The following is a 23,578-nucleotide window of genomic DNA, read 5'->3' as shown; positions in this document are numbered from 1 at the left end:
TGGACCCAATATACAGACGCCCTACTATAACTGGTTCAACAGGTCCTGGACCTCTCATGACATGTCTGTTTTAGTAACATCTATTCTTATGACTCTGTGTTGTTTCTTTATTATTCTTTCTAGAAGCTATGAATTACCCTGCTACCAGTTTACAATGAAGGTCCAGAATACATGGTTGTTACCAGTGTGGGTGTGTGTCCCTGCAGATAATGTCAGACTGTGCACGGAGACACCTCCAACTACTAACACCAAGATGGACTTTAACTGCAATCGGCTAGCAATGCATTCAAAAACTTTTAGCAGGAATAGAAGAGCAATGACACAACATTGAGTCATAAGAAAAGATGCTCCAGAATGGTTATTACATGGAGAATGCAAGTAGTTACTAAAACAGACATTTCAGGAGAGGTGACAGGTCTTCTTTAAACACACTAGTTTTTTCCATTTACTAATGCCAAGCAGAGATTAAAATTGTGAATGGGAACACAAATTATTGTTGTAAGTTACATAACTTTTAATTGTGCAATTATTAAGCCTTTAAGAAATAAACACTTTGACATGATACCATTTTCTGATTGATGCAGATCCAAATGCGAGGACCCTGAGCAGCAGTACTAGTTTATTAATGACCCTTCCCTTTCTATATTGCTTGCTGCCAGTCTCCTGCTATACAGGGAACTGCAGCACTGGGAAATACACTGCTCAAAAAAATAAAGGGAACACTTAAACAACACAATGTAACTCCAAGTCAATCACACTTCTGTGAAATCAAACCGTCCACTTAGGAAGCAACACTGAGTGACAATCAATTCCACATGCTGTTGTGCAAATGGGATAGACAACAGGTGGAAATTATAGGCAATTAGCAAGACACCCCCAATAAAGGAGTGGTTCTGCAGGTGGTTACCACAGACCACTTCTCAGTTCCTATGCTTCCTGGCTGATGTTTTGGTCACTTTTGAATGCTGGCAGTGCTTTCACTCTAGTGGTAGCATGAGACGGAGTCTACAACCCACACAAGTAGTGTCCAGAGCATGGAGGCGCTACCAGGAGACAGGCCAGTACATCAGGAGATGTGAAGGAGGCCGTAGGAGGGCAAAAACCCAGCAGCAGGACCGCTACCTCCGCCTTTGTGCAAAGAGGAACAGGAGGAGCACTGCCAGAGCCCTGCAAAATGACCTCCAGCAGGCCACAAATGTGAATGTGTCTTCTCAAACGGTCAGAAACAGACTCCATGAGGGCCCGACGTCCACAGGTGGGGGTTGTGCTTACAGCCCAACACCGTGCAGGACGTTTGGCATTTGCCAGAGAACACCAAGTTTGGCAAATTCGCCACTTGCGCCCTGTGCTCTTCACAGATGAAAGCAGGTTCACACTGAGCACATGTGACAGACGTGACAGAGTCTGGAGACGCCGTGGAGAACGTTCTGCTGCCTGCAACATCCTCCAGCATGACCGGTTTGGCATTGGGTCAGTAATGGTGTGGGGAGGCATTTCTTTGGAGGGCCGCACAGCCCTCCATGTGCTCGCCAGAGGTAGCCTGACTGCCATTAGGTACCGAGATGAGATCCTCAGACCCCTTGTGAGACCATATGCTGGTGCGGTTGGCCCTGGGTTCCTCCTAATACAAGACCATGCTAGACCTCATGTGGCTGGAGTGTGTCAGCAGTTCCTGCAAGACGAAGGCATTGATGCTATGGACTGGCCCGCCCATTCCCCAGACCTGAATCCAATTGAGCACATCTGGGACATCATGTCTCGCTCTATCCACCAACGTCACGTTGCACCACAGACTGTCCAGGAGTTGGCAGATGCTTTAGTCCAGGTCTGGGAGGAGATCCCTCAGGAGACCGTCTGCCAACTCATCAGGAGCATGCACAGGTGTTGTAGGGATGTCATACAGGCACGTGGAGGCCACACACACTACTGAGCCTCATTTTGACTTGTTTTAAGGACATTACATCAAAGTTTGATCAGCCTGTAGTGTGTTTTTCCACTTTAATTTTGAGTGTGACTCCAAATCCAGACCTCCATGGGTTAAAAAATTTGATTTCCATTTTTTTATTTTTGTGTGATTTTGTTGTCAGCACATTCAACTATGTAAAGAACAAAGTGTTTCAGAAGAATATTTAATTAATTCAGATCTAGGATGTGTTATTTTTATGTTCCCTTTATTTTTTTGAGCAGTGTATACTCCTATATATTACATTATACTGTAACAGGAAAAAAAGCTGAATACATTTCCAGCAGTGAATATACCCTAAAGTTGCAAAGTATACATAGGGTATACATATACTACATACAGTTGAAACCAGAAGTTTACATACACTATATAAAAATACACACATGCATGTTTTTCTCAATATATGACATGAAATCGGAATAAACCTTTCCTATTTTTGGTCAATTAGGATTTTCATAATTATTATTATTTGGCAAATGCCAGAATAATGAGAGAGAGAATGTTTTAAGGCATTTTTATTACTTTCTGCAATGTCAAAAGTTTACATACACTAAGATTACTATGCCTTTAAACTGGTCTGCCTATATGATGATGTAATGTGTTTGGAAGCTTCTGTTAGGTTTGTTGGCAACATCTGAATTAATTAGAGACACATCTGTGGATGTATTTAAATGCACACCTGAAACACACTGCATCTTTGTGTAGCATCATGGGAAAGTCAAAAAAAAAAATCAGCCAAGATATCAGGAAGAGAATTGTGGACTTGCACAAGTCTGGCTCAACCTTTAGGGCAATTTAGGGCGTGAGCTCGGAGCTGTTGCAGATTGTAGTGCAAAGGACCTTTGCACCGCAATCTGCACCAGAAATACACCTAATTTAGCTGGATTTCTGTTTCAAAAATGACCTTCTAGATTTCCTTCAATTTCAGTCTTTTTCTTATTCATTACACATTTCTTGTGATGTGCTTCCAATCCTTGGAATCAGATGGTCTGTCTCTAACGTCACAATATTTCTCCAAGTACACTTATTAACAAAAAAAAAAATGTAAGTGCTTCCCCTGCAGCCCTATAAAAAGGGCTCTCAGAGGTGACTTTTAGGAAGTATACCTCTTTGTGGGAGATTGTTCACTGCTAGACATACTTGGAGAGGAGGTGCATCACTGCACTGACAGAAGCAGCATCGTCATTTCAGCAAATTGCCGCTCAGGCTCCTAGGCCCGGTAGCTACTGCTACCTCTGCACCCCCTATAGCTACGTCCCTATTAATAATGGTGTCATGAGCTAGAAACCTGGACTGCTACAGACTGAAACTGTAGTGTCTTTAGCGAGGAATACAGGTTCTGTTTGGGATCTTGTGATTGTCAGGTTCAAGTATGGAGGCCAAGTGGTGAGAACTTCCAGTTCTGCCTTTGTTGTGGAGCAACACACTGCCCTAACAGCTGGTGTGATGTTCTGGGGAGCCATCGCATACCATAATTGGTCATCTCTAGTAGTAAATAGGGGACATTGACATCTCTGACATACTTTCTAATCTTACAGAGAAAAATGACTTTTGCTATGACTTCATTCTATGAATCAGATGTGCTTTTTGCCTATTATATGTATTTCCTTATTTTAGTTGGATTTTTTATTTATTTTTTGTGCTTTTTTTTACCCCTGGTGTGGACATCCTTCCAACAGGCATTTTCAGAAGGATAATGCTCACCCACAAACAGCAAGGGTTTCCCAGGAATGTCTCTGCCGGATTGCAACACTTTCTCGGCCTGCCTGGTCACCAGATTTATCAGCAATCGACCATTTATGGGACAAGCTGGGATGGTAGCTTAGGCAACCTACGAGCATACAGGATCTACAGGTCCAACTGTAACATCTGTGAGCAAATGTGCCACAGAAAAACAAATGGAACCTGCATGCCTTCTCCCAATCGTATCTCATCTTATATTATTATCATCTTATCTCATATTATATTATATATTTATATCCCAATAAATTTGCCCTTTTGCTCTAATATTGTAGTCACTTACATACCGTATATAATCATATAGAAAGTTTAATTTGATTCCAACAACTCCTTCTTGTGCTTTATTCTTTTTGTTTATGGGTGCAAATACAATACAGGTCGACTATATTCACATGTACCTTTTACCACTTTTTTCCCAACCAAATTTTGCAGCACTTTTGCCAGACTGGTGCCAAAAACTTCACATGTGAATACAGCCTTTGACTTTCTAATCACAAAAGCTTTTAATCATCACCTTATCATCTCTTCTCTTTACATATATTGATAATGGCTTCTTATCAAATCATTATTACCACACCTGGAGCCTAATTCTATTTCAGCACACAATGGGGTTGTAGCCATTGTGCCAGCAGAGTTCCATTATCCACTTTCTAATCTTACAGAAAAAAATGACTTTTGCTATGACTTCATTCTATGAATCAGATGTACTTTTTGCCTATTATATGTATTTCCTTATTTTAGTTGGATTTTTTGTTTTGTTTTTGGTGCTTGTTTTACCCCTGGTGTGGCTAAAGAAAACAAAAACTGGCAAAACTTCCTCTTTTCACTAACTCTGCAGACAATAGGAGGCTTAATAAACACTGAGCTGTGATTAGAAGACTGCGAGGCTGTAATTTGTAAATCAGTATTTTACCAGGTCTCAATCTTGGCACATTATCTCCACTGTCTTTATTCTCAGCAGGCCTGATTTTCCCAAATGACTTTGATTGCTTGAAGCGCCTTACATCAAAGAAGTTAAACCAAGTAAGTGACAGTGATTAATGAAATCAAAACATACCACAATAAGGTAAATTATTTGATGCAACCACTCAACTAGACACCTGCATGGTCCGGCAGACATATGGTAATCTGCAATTGTAGAGCTGCAGTGCCCTCTTGTGGACACTGTGGGATGCTTCCAAGTTCTGCTGTTAATAATAAGACAATAATCTGTGAATCCAATGGTTTTCTTGAGTTTGAACAGTTTTTCTAATACAATTTTATAACATTTTAATAAGACTAGTGATAAAAATCAAGACCTGTTCATTCTTCACAATAGCGCATGTCCCATCTGCAAGATCCTCATCAATAGACTTTTGTCACATGTCTTATTATAAGAACGGGTCTTTCTCATGCATAGAAGGCAGAGACTGACACCAGTATTTCTATAGATAGTCTCCATGTTTTTATGATTAAGAAATACCCTGCCTTTGTAAGGGGTCGAAACGTTACATTTTCATAAGCCTTATTGGTCACAGTGACTGATGGAAATCATTGACCGAACACTGACCAATTCACTAATGTCTGAATTAAGGTCCCTTTACATGGGACTATACAGCAGCAGATTGTCGGGAAGGAATTGTTGCCTCTCGACAGTCGCCTGCTCGTCAGAGGAGGAGATCACTGCATTTATATGCAGCAACCTGGAGGAACTCTCATTAGCAATTATCTTGCAGATTCTCAGCCAGTGTAAAGAGCCCTTAAGGCCTTAGCGTCTCTCTCAAAAGGCTTATTACACTCTGAAATGCAAAATAAATATGCATTCCACACTGGTGTGTTGTTCCCAGGCTCATGGACCATGGTGTAAAAGTTCCTCATCCCTTCCACATGCATCTTCTCTTTATGGTCACCACCCATAACTTCCAGCTGCATCACTGGCAATGTTCCCTCTACGCCTTTGCAGTGAGATGGGTGAACTGGTTTGTAACGAACTGGGTTCGTTACAAACTTTCCAAAATTTTGTCCGTCAAGCCCTGAAGCTTTTCCAGTTAGTTTTGTATGAATCCAGTCAAACAGCATGCATTTTCATTTCACTGTACATGTCGGCAGGAAAAAGAACTAGGGAGGAAGAAAAAGTATGCTCACATGACCCTAAGAGGAAGTGGGGGGTGGGGGTGGGCTTGTCCTGATCGTCTCACAGGCCGACAGACACCCTAGATGAGCCAATCAGTGCTGAAGCAGGCAAGAAGGTGCCCGTGCAGAACAAGCAGAACGTCATTCTGTGTTGGGTTGTGAATGAGGGTGGATGGGTCTTTGCAGTGGCTGACAGAAAACTATCTTACGGGCAGTGTACAGTTACAATCAAGCTTGGGAAAATAGCATATATGTGTGTCTTACCATACAAAGGATAGCGGTTCATATCTCTGAGTGATAACATGATATATTAGTACTAAATCCATGTTGGTGCATCTCCAGACAATTCAAAGTGAACATGTCTTTCACAGCCCACTGGGTCAATGTTTTTTGCTGCAGCAGAGAGGCAGCACCCCAACAACATGGCCAGGTCTTTTTGACCCTTCCCCCACAATTGCATTGGGCTAGCTCCCACAGCAGGCACTTATCCACCTCCACCTCTAAGGACACACTCCCGTCCCCAAGCAGCAGGGCACAGCATCACTCCAACTCCCTTTCCTTCCTATCACATGTGTTAAGTCAAGCGTTGCCGCACCATGTTGGAGCTGATGGGCCTGGCCAAAAGTAGCCACATAGCTGGGCATTGCTAAAGTACATCAAGCAGCAAACATCAAGCAGCAAAACAGAGAGAGATTTTATGTAAGAATTTGTGGTGGAATAGTTTATTTGGTGATGTAGGGCAGTAAAGGGGTTAATGTCAGTATTCCTGGTGGACAAGGGAAGTCATATGGCAAATTTTTAGATCTCTAGTGGAGTTCAGTGTAAGGTTTAATGCTGCACACCTGAGGTTCAGCTTGGCTGTAGCTTCCTGTTTCCATGGATACAGAGAGGTGATGCAGAGGATTAAGCAGCTGCACCTGTACTGCTGCACAGTTCTCTCCATGATTGGGCAGAGCAACTTTTGAGCACTTAAAAGCCTAGTTACTACTGTGAACCCTTTAGTTAAACCATTGCTTTTTCTCTTTTTATTACAAGCCTTCATCAACAAAATTATCCATTACGCCTAACCCTATTTTGGTGGAACACTTGGTATTAATCTTTTGATAGAAGTCTAGACAAAACTAATTTAATTTCTATTTACTACAATTTTATTTGGATCCCTCTAGACTACTCCCAACAATCGCATGGAATCTCCACATGGCTTTAATACTTGACAACCTATCAACTAAAGATTTTGAATCTAAAGAGTGAACTAAAGCCAGCTAAGGCTAGTTTCACACTAGCGGCAAGGAACTCCGGCAGGCTGTTCCGGCGTCTGAACAGCCTGCCGGATCCGTCCTGCCACTAATGCACGCGTGCCCCCGGACTACCCATTGACTGTAATGTGGGCGGGCCGGAGTTCCGGCGGCAGCACGGCAAACATGCCGAGAGGCGGCCGGAATAAAACTACCTGCTGGAACAGCCTGCCGGATTTCTTTGCAGCTAGTGTGAAAGTAGCCTAATATTTTTTTTTGTAGTATATTGTGGTATTATATGGGATGTAACTTTTTATTATGTGCAGGGATGGACTGACCATAACCCTACAGCCCGGGGGGACGCCAAAGCCATCCTCATGGTGATTATTTAATTATGCAGTTAAAGGTTCTGTAGCCTCTAATATTTACAATGATCACGTTTGGCTGATCTTTTATGTTCTATTTTTCTTTATGAAGTTTTCTTACATGCTTTCTGACCTTTACTTAAATATTCATGCACTAAATGAGCAGCCACTATTAGTAAAGATTTATTTTGAAGCACTGTGCTTCTAGAGTCCCATCTATCACATCTGCATGCTATGAACAGGTCTACCAATGTTACATATTGTATCATTGCCCTTTATAACAAAAGAAATACATCTCTTATCTAATTAACCCAACATGAACCTCAAATTATCACTTTCATTATTTGTTAATGGATATAAAACAGATGTGATTTTTCAGGCTGTAAGAAAACTAAAGCATAAAGAATACCTAGAAAGAAATAAGATTTTTCTCTAAACACATTTACTGAGGGGTATAAAAAACAATAAAAAAATAAAAATCACTCTCTTCACTCCACTATACAATACACTCCTGGGCAAAAAGGGAGGTTCCATTTCTATATGATATATATCTGGAAAAAATAAAAAAATAAAGTGTGTGTGTATATATATATATATATATATATATATATATATTCAGCTCCAATTACAAAAAACACAGCAGAGCAGTCAGAAAGTGCAAATATGGGTGTAATTCCTCAGGGAAGGTAGGTATTTCTTCAACGGGTAAATCCAAAAAGCAAAAAGTGAGGCAGCACTCCAGATATGTTGAAAGGGTAAAGACTTTTTTATTCCCAAGGCTAGGCATAAACGGGTCTTCATCCTTTAACCATATCTGGAGTGCTGCCTCACTTTTTGTTTTTTGTTTTTATATTGTAAGGGATCGCTCTCTCTCAGGAGGTCGCAATCACCTCTGACAACGGGGTTCAAGTCCAAAAGGTTCTTTATTTCGGCACTATCACACACATAAACATCGACAATAAACACTTGCCCATCTGGGCTCTACCTAATACACGTGTTGTCTCTATCTCACCTATAGTGGTCCGTTCACACACGGGATTAGATCCGGCTTTCTCAGCCATATACGGTCCAGCAGCCTCCAGGCTGTGACCACACCAGCACCCTTGGGGGGAGATGGTTCAGAAGTCCTCCCGACTCTGACCGTGTGACCCTCTTTCCTTAGGCGTCGCTGGGCCCCACCAAACTTCAGGCTTTACAAAGCCTTGTGGCCCCTCAGCCATCCTGGCTGAGACCACACAGAGCCTCTCAGGCTCCCCTCTTTCTCAGGCTTCCTCAGCCTTTCTCTCCCAAGTCATACACAGAGGGTGCTTTATTCCTCCTTGATTACAACAGCAGGTCTCACCTGCGATCACCTCCGGCAAAAGACAATACATGCAGTGGAAGGGTGTGGACTGGCAGATCCCACCACCAAACATATCCCCCAGTCCACATGAAATCCAGCCCAGAACAACATCTAGACAAAACTGTCTCAACAAACTACACTTTGCTGAAACCACTGCAGCTTTCTGGATTTCAGTTATCTCACCCAGCTAAGGTATCTGGGTGGAATATACACGCCTCCCAGCACTTAGGCTAGGTTCACACCTGAGCGTTTTACAGCGCATTCCTACGCGCTGTAAAACGCTCAACAGTAGGGATGAGCGAACCCGAACTGTATAGTTCGGGTTCGTACCGAATTTTGGGGTGTCCGTGACACGGACCCGAACCCAAACATTTTCGTAAAAGTCCGTGTTCGGGTTCGGTGTTCGGCGCTTTCTTGGCGCTTTTTGAAAGGCTGCAAAGCAGCCAATCAACAAGCGTCATACTACTTGGCTCAAGAGCCCATCACAGCCATGCCTACTATTGGCATGGCTGTGATTGGCCAGTGCAGCATGTGACCCAGCCTCTATTTAAGCTGGAGTCACGTAGCGCCGCACGTCACTCTGCTATGATCAGTGTAGGGAGAGGTTGCAGCTGCGACGTTAGGGCGAGATTAGGCAGATTAACTCCTCCAAAAGACTTCATTCTGTGATCGATCTGCAGCTGTGGATCATTGAAGTGCTATTATTGACTTGCTCACTTTTTTGAGGCTGCCCAGAGCGTTTTTAGATCACTTTTTTTCTGGGGTGATCGGCGGCCATTTTGTGACTTGTGGTGCGCCAGCACAAGCTATCGCCAAGTGTATTTAACCATCGATAGTGTGGTTATTTTGTGCTATATCCTACATCAGCTGCAGGCTGAGCCTGTGTCACTGAAGTGCATTTAACCATCAACAGTCTGGTTATTTTTTGGCCATATACTACATCAGCTGCAGGCTGAGCCTGTGTCACCCAAGTGCATTTAACCATCAACAGTCTGATTATTTTTTGGCCATATACTACATCTGGTGCAGGCTGAGCCTGTGTCACCCAAGTGCATTTAACCATCAACAGTGTGGTTATTTTTTGGCCATATATTACATCAGGGGCAAGTTGAGCCTGTCACCCAGCGCCTAAAAAATAGACCTGACATTTCTATTCAACCAAATCTGTACTGTTTTAGCTGGTCAAGTTATTTGTAGTGACCGTAAAAGCACACTTTTTTTTCTGGGTTGAAAAACTATTCCCAAATTTGCCAATTTCAAAATAACTAGTTTCTGGTATTTGAGGCCTACTTGAAATCTATCCCAAAAAGGATATCTTACATTGAAGGTGCTGATAGTGTCATTCAGAAAAACCTAAGACACACGCTAGCGTGCAGATAGAAGTCTGATTCTGTGATTAAACCTATACCTGTCACACAGCGCAAAAAAAAACAGGCCTCACATCTCTATTTAACCAAATCTGTACTGTTTTAGCTGGTCAAGTTATTTGTAGTGACCGTAAAAGCACACTTTTTTTTCTGGGTTGAAAAACCATTCCCAAATTTGCCATTCTCAAAATAACTAGTTTCTGGTATTTGAGGCCTACTTGAAATCTATCCCAAAAAGAATATCTTACATTGAAGGTACTGATAGTGTCATTCAGAAAAACCTAAGACACACGCTAGCGTGCTGATAGAAGTCTGATTCTGTGATTAAACCTATACCTGTCACACAGCGCAAAAAAAAACAGGCCTCACATCTCTATTTAACCAAATCTGTACTGTTTTAGCTGGTCAAGTTATTTGTAGTGACCGTAAAAGCACACTTTTTTTCTGGGTTGAAAAACCATTCCCAAATTTGCCATTCTCAAAATAACTAGTTTCTGGTATTTGAGGCCTACTTGAAATCTATCCCAAAAAGAATATCTTACATTGAAGGTACTGATAGTGTCATTCAGAAAAACCTAAGACACACGCTAGCGTGCTGATAGAAGTCTGATTCTGTGATTAAACCTATACCTGTCACACAGCGCAAAAAAAACCAGGCCTCACATCTCTATTTAACCAAATCTGTACTGTTTTAGCTGGTCAAGTTATTTGTAGTGACCGTAAAAGCACACTTTTTTTTCTGGGTTGAAAAACCATTCCCAAATTTGCCATTCTCAAAATAACTAGTTTCTGGTATTTGAGGCCAACTTGAAATCTATCCCAAAAAGAATATCTTACATTGAAGGTACTGATAGTGTCATTCAGAAAAACCTAAGACACACGCTAGCGTGCTGATAGAAGTCTGATTCTGTGATTAAACCTATACCTGTCACACAGCGCAAAAAAAAACAGGCCTCACATCTCTATTTAACCAAATCTGTACTGTTTTAGCTGGTCAAGTTATTTGTAGTGACCGTAAAAGCACACTTTTTTTTCTGGGTTGAAAACCCATTCCCAAATTTGCCATTCTCAAAATAACTAGTTTCTGGTATTTGAGGCCTACTTGAAATCTATCCCAAAAAGGATATCTTACATTGAAGGTACTGATAGTGTCATTCAGAAAAACCTAAGACACACGCTACCGTGCAGATAGAAGTCTGATTCTGTGATTAAACCTATACCTGTCACACAGCGCAAAAAAAAACAGGTCTCACATCTCTATTCAACCAAATCTGCACTGTTTTAGCTGGTCAAGTTATTTGTAGTGACCGTAAAAGCACACTTTTTTTTCTGGGTTGAAAAACCATTCCCAAATTTGCCATTCTCAAAATAACTAGTTTCTGGTATTTGAGGCCAACTTGAAATCTATCCCAAAAATAATATCTTACATTGAAGGTACTGATAGTGTCATTCAGAAAAAACCTAAGACACACGCTACCGTGCAGATAGAAGTCTGATTCTGCGATTAAACCTATACCTGTCACACAGCGCAAAAAAAACCAGGCCTCACATCTCTATTCAATGGTCTGCCGGGTGTTCACTCCAGGGTCATGGAAGTCACGCCTGCGGCCACCCCGTTCTCCGAGGGATATGTCCTGAAATCCAGCTGAAAGCTGCAGAACATTAGTCGGAGGTCTCTCCACTACTGGCGGGCCTCTCTGGCGCCCTCTTCCCACAAGCAAAGGCTTGGCTGGTGGCTGCTGGGGTCTTTCAATGCGTCTAGGTTCTTGAGCCTCTTGGTCCTGTCCAGGCTGTCCTTGGCTGGGCTGCCCCCTGGCACGTGCTCTTCCGCGGGCTCTGGCTCGTCCACTCATCTTCTATTCCTGAGAGGATATAAACCGCTAATAAGGTCAATCTGCCGCCTAGCAGCTCCGCCGTGGCACAATCACCTCAGAACTCGCACACTGGTGACTTTAGGTATCTTCACTGGTCACTTTGAGCAGAATGATGACATCCGAGTCACGGCACCAAATGTAACCCTCTTTTCCTTGCACCATCTGCGACACCTCCAGCTTTCACACTCACTCGGTCACCAGCTCCTCCAGGCATAAACTCTAAGTGGACTCTAAGGGACGACACTCAGGTCTTCTGTGGTTTAAAGCTTTATTGAGGTGGAGTGCATTTGGCTGGAGCCTGTAATACAACAGGGAAACACTGCCACTATGTGGTATACAGCCAGGTCACCAGCCCACCTCCTTCACAGTAAATGTCTGCACTCTAAATATATTATAAAACAGTGATCGTATAGTGGATTTTACATTGAACAAGTATATGAAGATAACAGCAACATACCTGTAATACAACAGGGAAACACTGCCACTATGTGGTATACAGACAGCCAGGTCACCAGCACACCTATATCATAACAGGCAGTCATTATATTACATTCCCACATACATGTTACAGGATATAACAAAGCATACAGAAAAATGAACAAGAGAAAATCATTTACAAAGATATTGCAGCAGGGTGACCTGGAATACAGCATGTCTTGCAGCCATTTTAGGAAGAACACATGGCTCTCTAACTGTACATCATCTACTCAGCCTAGCATGTGCTGCAGGGTTTAAAGGCTGCTAAAAAACATACAGTCACAGTGGGCAAAATCAGAACACCCGCCGCCAAGAGACTCCGCCTGCTACTGACCGCCGCCATCTGGGACCGAGCACCCCAAAGGCAGCTTCAAGGAGTTCCCTGGCATGGCACTTCTTCAAACAATGTGCTGACGACAAGACCCGAGTGGTTTGCACGCTGTGCCATCAGAGCCTGAAGCGAGGCATTAACGTTTTGAACCTTAGCACAACCTGCATGACCAGGCACCTGCATGCAAAGCATGAACTGCAGTGGAGTAAACACCTTAAAAACAAGGAAGTCACTCAGGCTCCCCCTGCTGCCTCTTCTGCTGCTGCCGCCTCGGCCTCTTCTGCTGCTGCCGCCGCCTCGGCCTCTTCCTCTGCCTCTGGAGGAACGTTGGCACCTGCCGCCCAGCAAACATGGGATGTACCACCAACACCACCACCTGCGTCACCAAGCATCTCAACCATGTCACACGGCAGCGTTCAGCTCTCCATCTCACAAACATTTGAGAGAAAGTGTAAATTCCCACCTAGCCACCCTCGATCCCTGGCCCTGAATGCCAGCATTTCCAAACTACTGGCCTATGAAATGCTGTCATTTAGGCTGGTGGACACACACAGCTTCAAACAGCTCATGTCGCTTGCTGTCCCACAGTATGTTGTTCCCAGCCGGCACTACTTCTCCAAGAGAGCCGTGCCTTCCCTGCACAACCAAGTGTCCGATAAAATCAAGTGTGCACTGCGCAACGCCATCTGTGGCAAGGTCCACCTAACCACAGATACGTGGACCAGTAAGCACGGCCAGGGACGCTATATCTCCCTAACTGCACACTGGGTAAATGTAGTGGCGGCTGGGCCCCAGGCGGAGAGCTGTTTGGCGCACATCCTTCCGCCGCCAAGGATCCCAGGGCAACATTCTTTGCCTCCTGTCTCCTCCTCCTCCTACTCAGCTTCCTCCTCCTCTTCTTCCACCTGCTCATCCAGTCAGCCACACACCTTCACCACCAACTTCAGCACAGCACGGGGTAAACGTCAGCAGGCCATTCTGAAACTCATATGTTTGGGGGACAGGCCCCACCCCGCACAGGAGTTGTGGCGGGGTATAGAACAACAGACCGACGAGTGGTTGCTGCCGGTGAGCCTCAAGCCCGGCCTGGTGGTGTGCGATAATGGGCGAAATCTCGTTGCAGCTCTGGGACTAGCCGGTTGGACGCACATTCCTTGCCTGGCGCATGTGCTGAATTTGGTGGTGCAGAAGTTCATTCACAACTACCCCGACATGTCAGAGCTGCTGCATAAAGTGCGGGCCGTCTGTTCGCGCTTCCGGCGTTCACACCCTGCCGCCGCTCGCCTGTCTGCGCTACAGCGTAACTTCGGCCTTCCCGCTCACCGCCACATATGCGACGTACCCACCAGGTGGAACTCCACCTTGCATATGCTGGACAGACTGTGCGAGCAGCAGCAGGCCATAGTGGAGTTTCAGCTGCAGCACGCACGGGTCAGTCGCACTGCGGATCAGACACACTTCACCACCAATGACTGGGCCTCCATGCGAGACCTGTGTGCCCTGTTGCGCTGTTTCGAGTACTCCACCAACATGGCCAGTGGCGATGACGCCGTTATCAGTGTTACAATACCACTTCTATGTCTCCTTGAGAAAACACTTAGGGCGATGATGGAAGAGGAGGTGGCCCAGGAGGAAGAGGAGGAAGAGGGGTCATTTTTAGCACTTTCAGGCCAGTCTCTTCGAAGTGACTCAGAGGGAGGTTTTTAGCAACACCAGAGGCCAGGTACAAATGTGGCCAGACAGGGCCCACTACTGGAGGACGAGGATGAGGAGGAGGTGGAGGAGGATGAGGATGAAGCATGTTCACAGCGGGGTGGCACCAAAAGCAGCTCGGGCCCATCACTGGTGCGTGGCTGGGGGGAAACACAGGACGATGACGATACGCCTCCCACAGAGGACAGCTTGTCCTTACCTCTGGGCAGCCTGGCACACATGAGCGACTACATGCTGCAGTGCCTGCGCAACGACAGCAGAGTTGCCCACATTTTAACGTGTGCGGACTACTGGGTTGCCACCCTGCTGGATCCCCGGTACAAAGACAATGTGCCCACCTTACTTCCCACACTGGAGCGTGATAGGAAGATGCGCGACTACAAGCGCACGTTGGTAGACGCGCTACTGAGAGCATTCCCAAATGTCACAGGGGAACCAGTGGAAGCCCAAGGCGAAGGCAGAGGAGGAGCAAGAGGTCGCCAACGCAGCTGTGTCACGGCCAGCTCCTCTGAGGGCAGGGTTAGCATGGCAGAGATGTGGAAAAGTTTTGTCACCACGCCACAGCTAACTGCACCACCACCTGATACGGAACGTGTTAGCAGGAGGCAACATTTCACTAACATGGTGGAACAGTACCTGTGCACACCCCTCCACGTACTGACTGATGGTTCGGCCCCATTCAACTTCTGGGTCTCCAAATTGTCCACGTGTCCAGAGCTAGCCTTTTATGCCTTGGAGGTGCTGGCCTGCCCGGCGGCCAGCGTTTTGTCTGAACGTGTATTCAGCACGGCAGGGGGCGTCATTACAGACAAACGCAGCCGCCTGTCTACAGCCAATGTGGACAAGCTGACGTTCATAAAAATGAACCAGGCATGGATCCCACAGGACCTGTCCATCCCTTGTGCAGATTAGATATTAACTACCTCCCCTTAACAATATATTATTCTACTCCAGGGCACTTCCTCATTCAATACTATTTTTTATTTCATTTTACCATTATATTGCGGGGCAACCCAAAGTTGAATGAACCTCTCCTCTGCCTGGGTGCCTGGGCCTAAATGTGTGACAGTGGCCTGTTCCAGTGGTGGGTGACGTGAAGCCTGATTCTCTGCTATGACATGAAGACAGATTCTGCGCTAACATAAGGCCAGATTCTCTGTTACGGGACCTTTCTCCTCTGCCTGGGTGCCTGGGCCTAAATGTGTGACAGTGGCCTGTTCCAGTGGTGGGTGACGTGAAGCCTGATTCTCTGCTATAACATGAAGACAGATTCTGCGCTGACATAAGGCCAGATTTTCTGCTACGGGACCTTTCTCCTCTGTCTGGGTGCCGGGGCCTAAATGTGTGACAGTGGCCTGTTCCAGTGGTGGGTGACGTGAAGCCTGATTCTCTGCTATGACATGAATACAGATTCTGCGCTGACATAAGGCCAGATTCTCTGTTACGGGACCTCTCTCCTCTGCCTGGGTGCCTGGGCCTAAATGTGTGACAGTGGCCTGTTCCAGTGGTGGGTGACGTGAAGCCTGATTCTCTGCTATGACATGAAGACAGATTCTGCGCTGACATAAGGCCAGATTCTCTGTTACGGGACCGCTCTCCTCTGTCTGGGTGCCGGGGCCTAAATGTGTGACAGTGGCCTGTTCCAGTGGTGGGTGACGTGAAGCCTGATTCTCTGCTATGACATGAATACAGATTCTGCGCTGACATAAGGCCAGATTCTCTGTTACGGGACCTCTCTCCTCTGCCTGGGTGCCTGGGCCTAAATGTGTGACAGTGGCCTGTTCCAGTGGTGGGTGACGTGAAGCCTGATTCTCTGCTATGACATGAAGACAGATTCTGCGCTGACATAAGGCCAGATTCTCTGTTACGGGACCTCTCTCCTCTGCCTGGGTGCCTGGGCCTAAATGTGTGACAGTGGCCTGTTCCAGTGGTGGGTGACGTGAAGCCTGATTCTCTGCTATGACATGAAGACTGATTCTGCGCTGACATGAAGCCAGATTCTCTGCTATGGCATGAAGAGACTGATTCTCTGCTGACATGAAGCCAGATTCTTTGCTATGGCATGAAGAGACTGATTCTCTGCTGACGTGAAGGCAGATTCTCTGCTATGGGACCTCTGTCCAATTGATATTGGTTCATTTTTATTTTTTATTTTTTTATTTTAATTCATTTCCCTATCCACATTTGTTTGCAGGGGATTTACCTACATGTTGCTGCCTTTTGCAGCCCTCTAGCTCTTTCCTGGGGTGTTTTACAGCCTTTTTAGTGCCCAAAAGTTCGGGTCCCCATTGACTTCAATGGGGTTCGGGTTCGGGACGAAGTTCGGATCGGGTTCGGATCCCGAACCCGAACATTTCCGGGAAGTTCGGCCGAACTTCTCGAACCCGAACATCCAGGTGTTCGCTCAACTCTATTCAACAGGCATAAACCAATGTTTCCCTATGGGCATGGTTCTCACCTGAGCGTTTTACAGCGCGTACGAACGCGCTGTAAAACGCCCTACGCCCCAAGAAGTACATGAGCTTCTTTGGGGCGTATTGTCGCGCGTGGTCAATAGCAAGAACGCGCGTACGACGCGCGTTTCCAAAATACAAAAACGCCCCAAAATACACCTCAAAAACGCCCAATAAAAACGCCTGTAAACAGCGCTTATCGAATACACTCAGGTGTAAACCCAGCCTTATACTGTACACATCACCACATATCCCCCTCTCTTCTTCAGACCGGAGATCTAAACATATTTCCACATCGCACCGTGTCCTCCGGAAGATGTGGTCAGTGTCACACTTTTCTGTTTATTCTGCCACACCCAGGCCAGCAGAGCTCGGTTTGTCACAAAAATCAGTTTTGTATCCCACAACCAGTATTTTATGGGAGTCAGCCTTCTCTTCAGGTGCCTGACTGGCTGTTTACCCAGAGCAGACTTCGGGCCATGAACAGCCTCTTCTGCTTTCTCAGTGGGAATTGGTTGCGACACATTCTCAATCTCACTATGTGTGACCACCAATGATACCTGGTCCTTCCGGTACTCAATCCGATTCACGTCATGAACCCACCCAGGCACTCCTTCATCGGCCTGGTTCACCTCGTATGTCACGTTACCTTCACAGGGATCTCAAGTCTCCCTGAAGTTCAGGGAGTCTCTCGCTATTAGATAGCGGCTCCCTGACACCCGCATGTGAAACAATATATCCCGGAAAGGTTTACTGATAGCAGAGCAGAGAGATAAGAGAAGTGACAGATGACACAGAGTTTAGATTACAGGTTGAATTAACCCTTTAGGGTCAAATTGGCTTCTCAAGGAAATATATATGTTAAAGGCATCTTCTTCTGTCTCATTCAGTAGCTATATAACTATTGAGAGAGATGTATTTTTTTTAAATACATTTACACATTTAACCCTCCATTTTAATTATATTATTTACCCCAGTGTTAAATCCCCCCGCCCCCCCGATGCTTGTTTTTTTTCCTACAGTGGGGTAGATAATTACACACAGGGTTCACTTGCTTCTTGTCAGCTCAGCGAATGAACCGAAGATTCGGTTCATGAATCGGTTCATTTGAATGAACTGATTCAAATGAACCGATTCATGTGAAAGATCCGAACTTCCCATCTCTAGTTTACTCGCAGTAAACCTTTCCGGCAACCGGCGTGCGCACAGTGCAAGAAGAAGCCGATGCCAGCAGTCCGCAACGGCGCATCAGGCTGAGCCTGTGCGCACGCGCGGGATCTCAAAGCGGGAGGAGGGGGAGGGAGGGAGAGGCGGGGCTGAGGAGTAGAAGGCGGCGCTGGGCACGAACAGCGATGCGTGCGGCCGGGCACCATGCATCCACAGACCTCCCCTGCTTGGGCACCTTAATTCAATGATTGACAGGTTAGTAAAACCTGTTTTTCTGCAGAATGAAGCCACAAATAGCTTTTATAAGGCCACCTTAGAAATCAGAATGCTGCCCTGGACATGAGCAGATGTTTAGCTCACAGGGCTTATAGGTGGTGACAGAATCCCTTTAATCATATGCATAAATATGATAATTTGGGGCAGGGTAATGAGCCCAGACCTCCACACCATAGAGCAAAGTGTGCAGATACTGCATATGTTTGGAAAATGTAATAAAAAGTTTGTGAAAGAAAAAAAAAAAGAAAACCTCCCTGAAATGAGAAGTGCACCTCCCTGAAATGAGTTTTTGCAGGTTGGGATGTCTGCCTTCATCAACACTGCACATGAGCTCGTAATCCATGGAACACTGTGGAAACTGCTTATCTGCATCTGGTTTGTGTGGTACACCTTCTAGCACTGCCACACTCTCCTGCACATTTACCACAGTGGGTTCCCTCAGCTGTGTGCTACCAACATTATAAATCAGCATTGTCAAATCACATAAATTTTTATCAGCAGGTGGAGCTTCTTCCCTGATCACAGCATGCAAAGGAAAAGGGATGTTATCATTATCATATATTTCACATAACTCCACATTTTCATTCTGCATTTCAATTAACTTCACATGTTCATTCTTCACCTCATCTGCACCATTGTTTTCAATAGTCATTTCCCTTACACCATCATTTAAAAGGACAGGTACAGGTTCTGCAGGAGTTTCGTCACTTGCTGCAGAAGTGTCACCTCTTCCCCACAACTCCCAGAACAAGGGGAAATCACAGCCCAACATTACGTCCTGCATGAGCCTTTTTGCAACACCAAGTTCATAAGTCCCAGTTCTCACCGGAGTCTCACACTCAGTGAGAGCCACAGGATAGGCTTTGCTATCCCCATGTATGTCCAGCACACTTAGCTTTTTGTCCAACACATAGTCCCCAGCTACCAAGCTGGCATGTACCAGGCTCACCTGGCTCCCTGCGTCCAACAACGCTTGGACTGGACTGCCGTTTACCACAATGTAACACACTTTTGTCGCAGTCTCTAGTCCTGGTGTCTTAACACCTACCGGCTCGGCACATTGCGACTGCCGCCGGCTCACACCACAGTTCACGGCTTCTGAGGTAGTAGGGCACTGGTCAGCCACCTGCCCAACCTCCAGAGCCTTGCTTATTATCACATACAGGCTCCTCAGTGCAGCCGTTGCCATGGAAAACACCTCGGCCTTGAATCCAGTCTTCCTTCTCAAGCAGACAAGTCACACACTCTGCTGAAGACTTTTCCTCAGATTCTCCAACCGCACAATTTGAAGCACTTTCACCGCTCCATAGCTGCCAAAGCAATAGAAAGTATCTGCCCAGTATGAATTCCACCTCCAGGGTCTCACATTTCAAGAGCTCCCACTGTACAGAGCCATAGTCCATTACAGGGGCGTTGATAGGTTGAAACATTCGGGGCCTGGGCCCCTGATGTTTTGTCTCAGGCCCCGAATGTCCTGCCTGCCAGATAGATCCAACTGTATTGCCATCCTGAGGTTCAATACAATTGAATCTAATGCAGTGGAAGATCTGAAGAACCTGTGGTGACATCACAGGTCATGTGACTAGTAAAACAGGCAGTGGTTGAGAAGCTGCGATGATGTCACTATCATGTGACCAGTGCAGGAGAGGATGGCAGTGAAGAGGAGAAGTCCTGGGGGTAGAAGCTGTGGTGAGGTCTGTACATGAGGAGAGGTAAGTGTAGAGAGAGGCAGAGGGATGCTGGGAGTTGTGGTTTTTTAACTGGGACTATATTTTAGGGCTGAAGGGAGGGATATTATTTACATAGGACTGTATTTTGGAAGTGGCTGGGGGGGTTATGTTATTTATATGGGACTGTATGTTGACGGTGGTTGTAGGAGGAACTGATGTTATTTATATAGGACTGTATGTTGGAGGGGGCTGGGGCAGAGTGATGTTATTTACATGTGACTATGTTGAAGGCGGCAGTGGGAGGGGATGATGTTATTAACATGGGACTGTATGTTGGAAGCGGCTCTGGGAGGGATTGATGTTATTTACATGGGACTGCATGTCAGAAGGGGCAGGGAAGGCAGTGATGTTATTTACATGGGACTGTATGTTGAGGGCGGCAGTGGAAGGGGGTAATGTTATTTACATGGGACTGAATGTTGAGGGGCGATGTTATTTACATGGGACTGTATGTTTAAGGTGGCTGGTGGGGAGGAATGATGTTATTTACATGCGACTGAATGTTGAGGGGGTGAAGTTTACATGGGATTGCATGTTGGAGGCGGCTGGGGAGGGGGTGATATTATTTACATGGGACTGTATTTTGGAGGGGGCTGTAGATAGAGAGGGATGTTATTTACATGGGACTGTATATTGGAGGGGGCTGGATAGATGGTGTGATGTTATTTACATGGGACTCTATGGCGGAAGGAAGGAAATAGTGTTATTTACATGGGACTGTATATTGGAGCGGCTGAAGGGAGGGGAGTGATGTTATTTACATGGGACTGTATATTGGAGCCGCTGAAGGGAGAGGAGTGATGTTATTTACATAGGACTGTATGTTTGAGGGAGGAATAGAACTACAGGGGGCACTGCAGGGGGCATTCTAAACACTGGGGGCATGTCAGGGTGAGCATTATAACAGTAGGCGGCAGTATAAATTCTAGGGGCACTGCAGGGGACTATAGGCGTTCTTATTATTACTGGGGGCTCTATAGGAGGGACTTATAGATCCGCCTTATTTCTACTAAGAGCATTATGGGGGGCCTTTTTACTACTGAGGGGTCTGTAGAGAGCTTTATTACCACTGGGGGACATAGGGGAGCTTTATTTCTACTGATGGCTCTGTGAGGGTATTAATAATACTGGAGGGCTCATCTACTAATGGGGGCATTCTTGGGGAGCACTGTAGGAGGCAGTATTACTAATGAGGGCATTCTAGAAGGGAATTATTATTGGTGGGACTATGAGGAGCACTATTACTATGGGGGCACACATTTTTCTTCAGGATAGTATTTGGGGGTATTGGGGAACACAGAGAGTAGCAGGATAACACTGTTGGGACTCCAGGTTGGGGGATGATGATAGAAATGTGAGGACACCGAGATGAATGTGTATCACACTCTTCAGAGACAAGGCGCGTCTGAAAGTTGTACGGACCAAAAGGAGAAGATGATGAGAAGATCTATATTGGAGGAGACGTCACCTGGAGGCACTGTATGTGAGAGGTATGTACTGCTGTATAGCAAAGTACAGCAAAATGCAGTGTGCGGGGGGAGGGTCGAGAACTGGGCCATATTTATTGGGGCTTGGGCCCCGGATCTTTTGAGACCCTAGCACCGCCCCTGGTCCGTTACAAATGTCAGAGACACGATGGTATATGTCTCTGGCCCCTTCTTCTTAAAGTCCAGAACGTCGGGCATGACCCAAGACCCTTGTTGGCGGCAATCTAGAATGACCCCCAGCGAGATTCCCCCAATCACCAACTCGCAGGATCTCTCACATGTTTTGTCAGATCTACTGATCAAACGATCATCCATTGCACAGTCTTCCAGCTGGCCACATTCCCAGCAATACTTTGTTGCACCTGATGGGTTCCACCCAGCTGCAGCAACTTCCACCTAGGATTTTATAGAAAATATTTTTTTTTTACTCCACAGGTTAGTCTATTTCACTTGGGCTTCTGGCCCTTTAAATCACTGCAATAATTCCTTGCAACACAGCAAAAGTGTCCAGATTTGCAACAGCAGCTTTATCCAGACATTGGGCTTCCAGCTCTTAAAATTTCTCCCATGAAACCTTCAGCAGCACATGCCCCTAGAGACCCTTTGCCTTTTAACTTTCTGTTGCCCCTAGCAACAACATTGTGCCCTTTTAGCATGGACACATTCCCCTAGCAACCTGCTGTTGCCCGCATTCTCCACCAATTCTAAGCGATCGCTCTCTCTCAGGGAGTCGTAATCACAGACTTCTCCTATGACCAGGGCTGGCATTAGGGGGGGGGTCAAACAGGGCAATTGCCCAGGGTCTCTATCCATAAATGGGGCCCCCTGCTGAGCTGCCCAGACAGAGGTGGAAGAGAGCTGGTGGCTGCACCTGAAAAGAGCACAGACAGCACAACAAGGAGTGCTGGTCCTGGGTCTCCCGGCTTCACAGCAGTCAGACAGACCTTGGCCCGCCCCCTTTCTCTCTCACGGAGGCCCTGCACTGTGAATGTAATGGCCTCCTCTGCTCCCAGGGCTTACTGGTGAGTTCAGAATGTCACCCTCTTATGACCTGACATATTTGCTGCCGGCCCCTCTCTCCTCTCTGTGCTGCAATAAATGACAAGGGCTGCTTGTTGGCAGACATAACCAGACCCTGAACTAACAGGAGGGGAGGCAGCCGGCAGATATATATAGGACCTGTCCTCTGCACCCCCCCCCCCCACTGTAGCTGTTTTTTTTTACTATTTGCTGCCTGGATCACAGTTGTCTAAATATAATGTGATCTATCTCATATCTATCTATCTATCTATCTATCTATCTATCTATCTCCTCAGGGGCGTGACTAGAAGTGACTGGGCCCCACAGCAAATATTTGTAAGGGCCCCCCCCAGCGTGCTTCGCACCTCCCTCCTCCTGTGTAAACCCCACTCCTTTGGCACAGTGTAGCGGTATACTGTATATTGTGGGGCACAGTGTAGCGGTATACTGTATATTGTGGGGCACAGTGTAGCGGTATACGGTATATTGTGGGGCACAGTGTAGAGGTATACTGTATATTGTGGGGCACAGTGGATGCTATATGTGTATAACATAAACATATTTCACATGAAAACTTACAGTTACTTGACCCTTGGGGATCTCGGACGCCACTTCCACACTTTGGCTGGGGGCTCGGCGGAGCTGATGTTGTGCTTTATCCTAATGAGAAAGATTTCATAATAAGGATTTGGAGAAGGGGCAGTGGGGTCGCAGAGCAGGGAGAGGCTGGTGCTGCTACTATGGGGTCATACCAGGAGGGAGTAATAAAGCCCACCATAATGCCCCCCCCCCAGTAGTAATAATTCTTCTTATAATGTGACAGTGCAAAAATACCCCCTTGTAATGCCCCCAGTTGAGCTAATGTCCCCATAGTGCCCCCATAATGTCCCAGTATAAAATACCCCTATATAGTGCCCCCAGTAAAT

This window comes from Bufo bufo, chromosome 1 (genome assembly GCF_905171765.1).
Source record: "Bufo bufo chromosome 1, aBufBuf1.1, whole genome shotgun sequence".
Taxonomy (NCBI): domain Eukaryota; kingdom Metazoa; phylum Chordata; class Amphibia; order Anura; family Bufonidae; genus Bufo; species Bufo bufo.
This window is presented reverse-complemented; position numbering follows the sequence as displayed.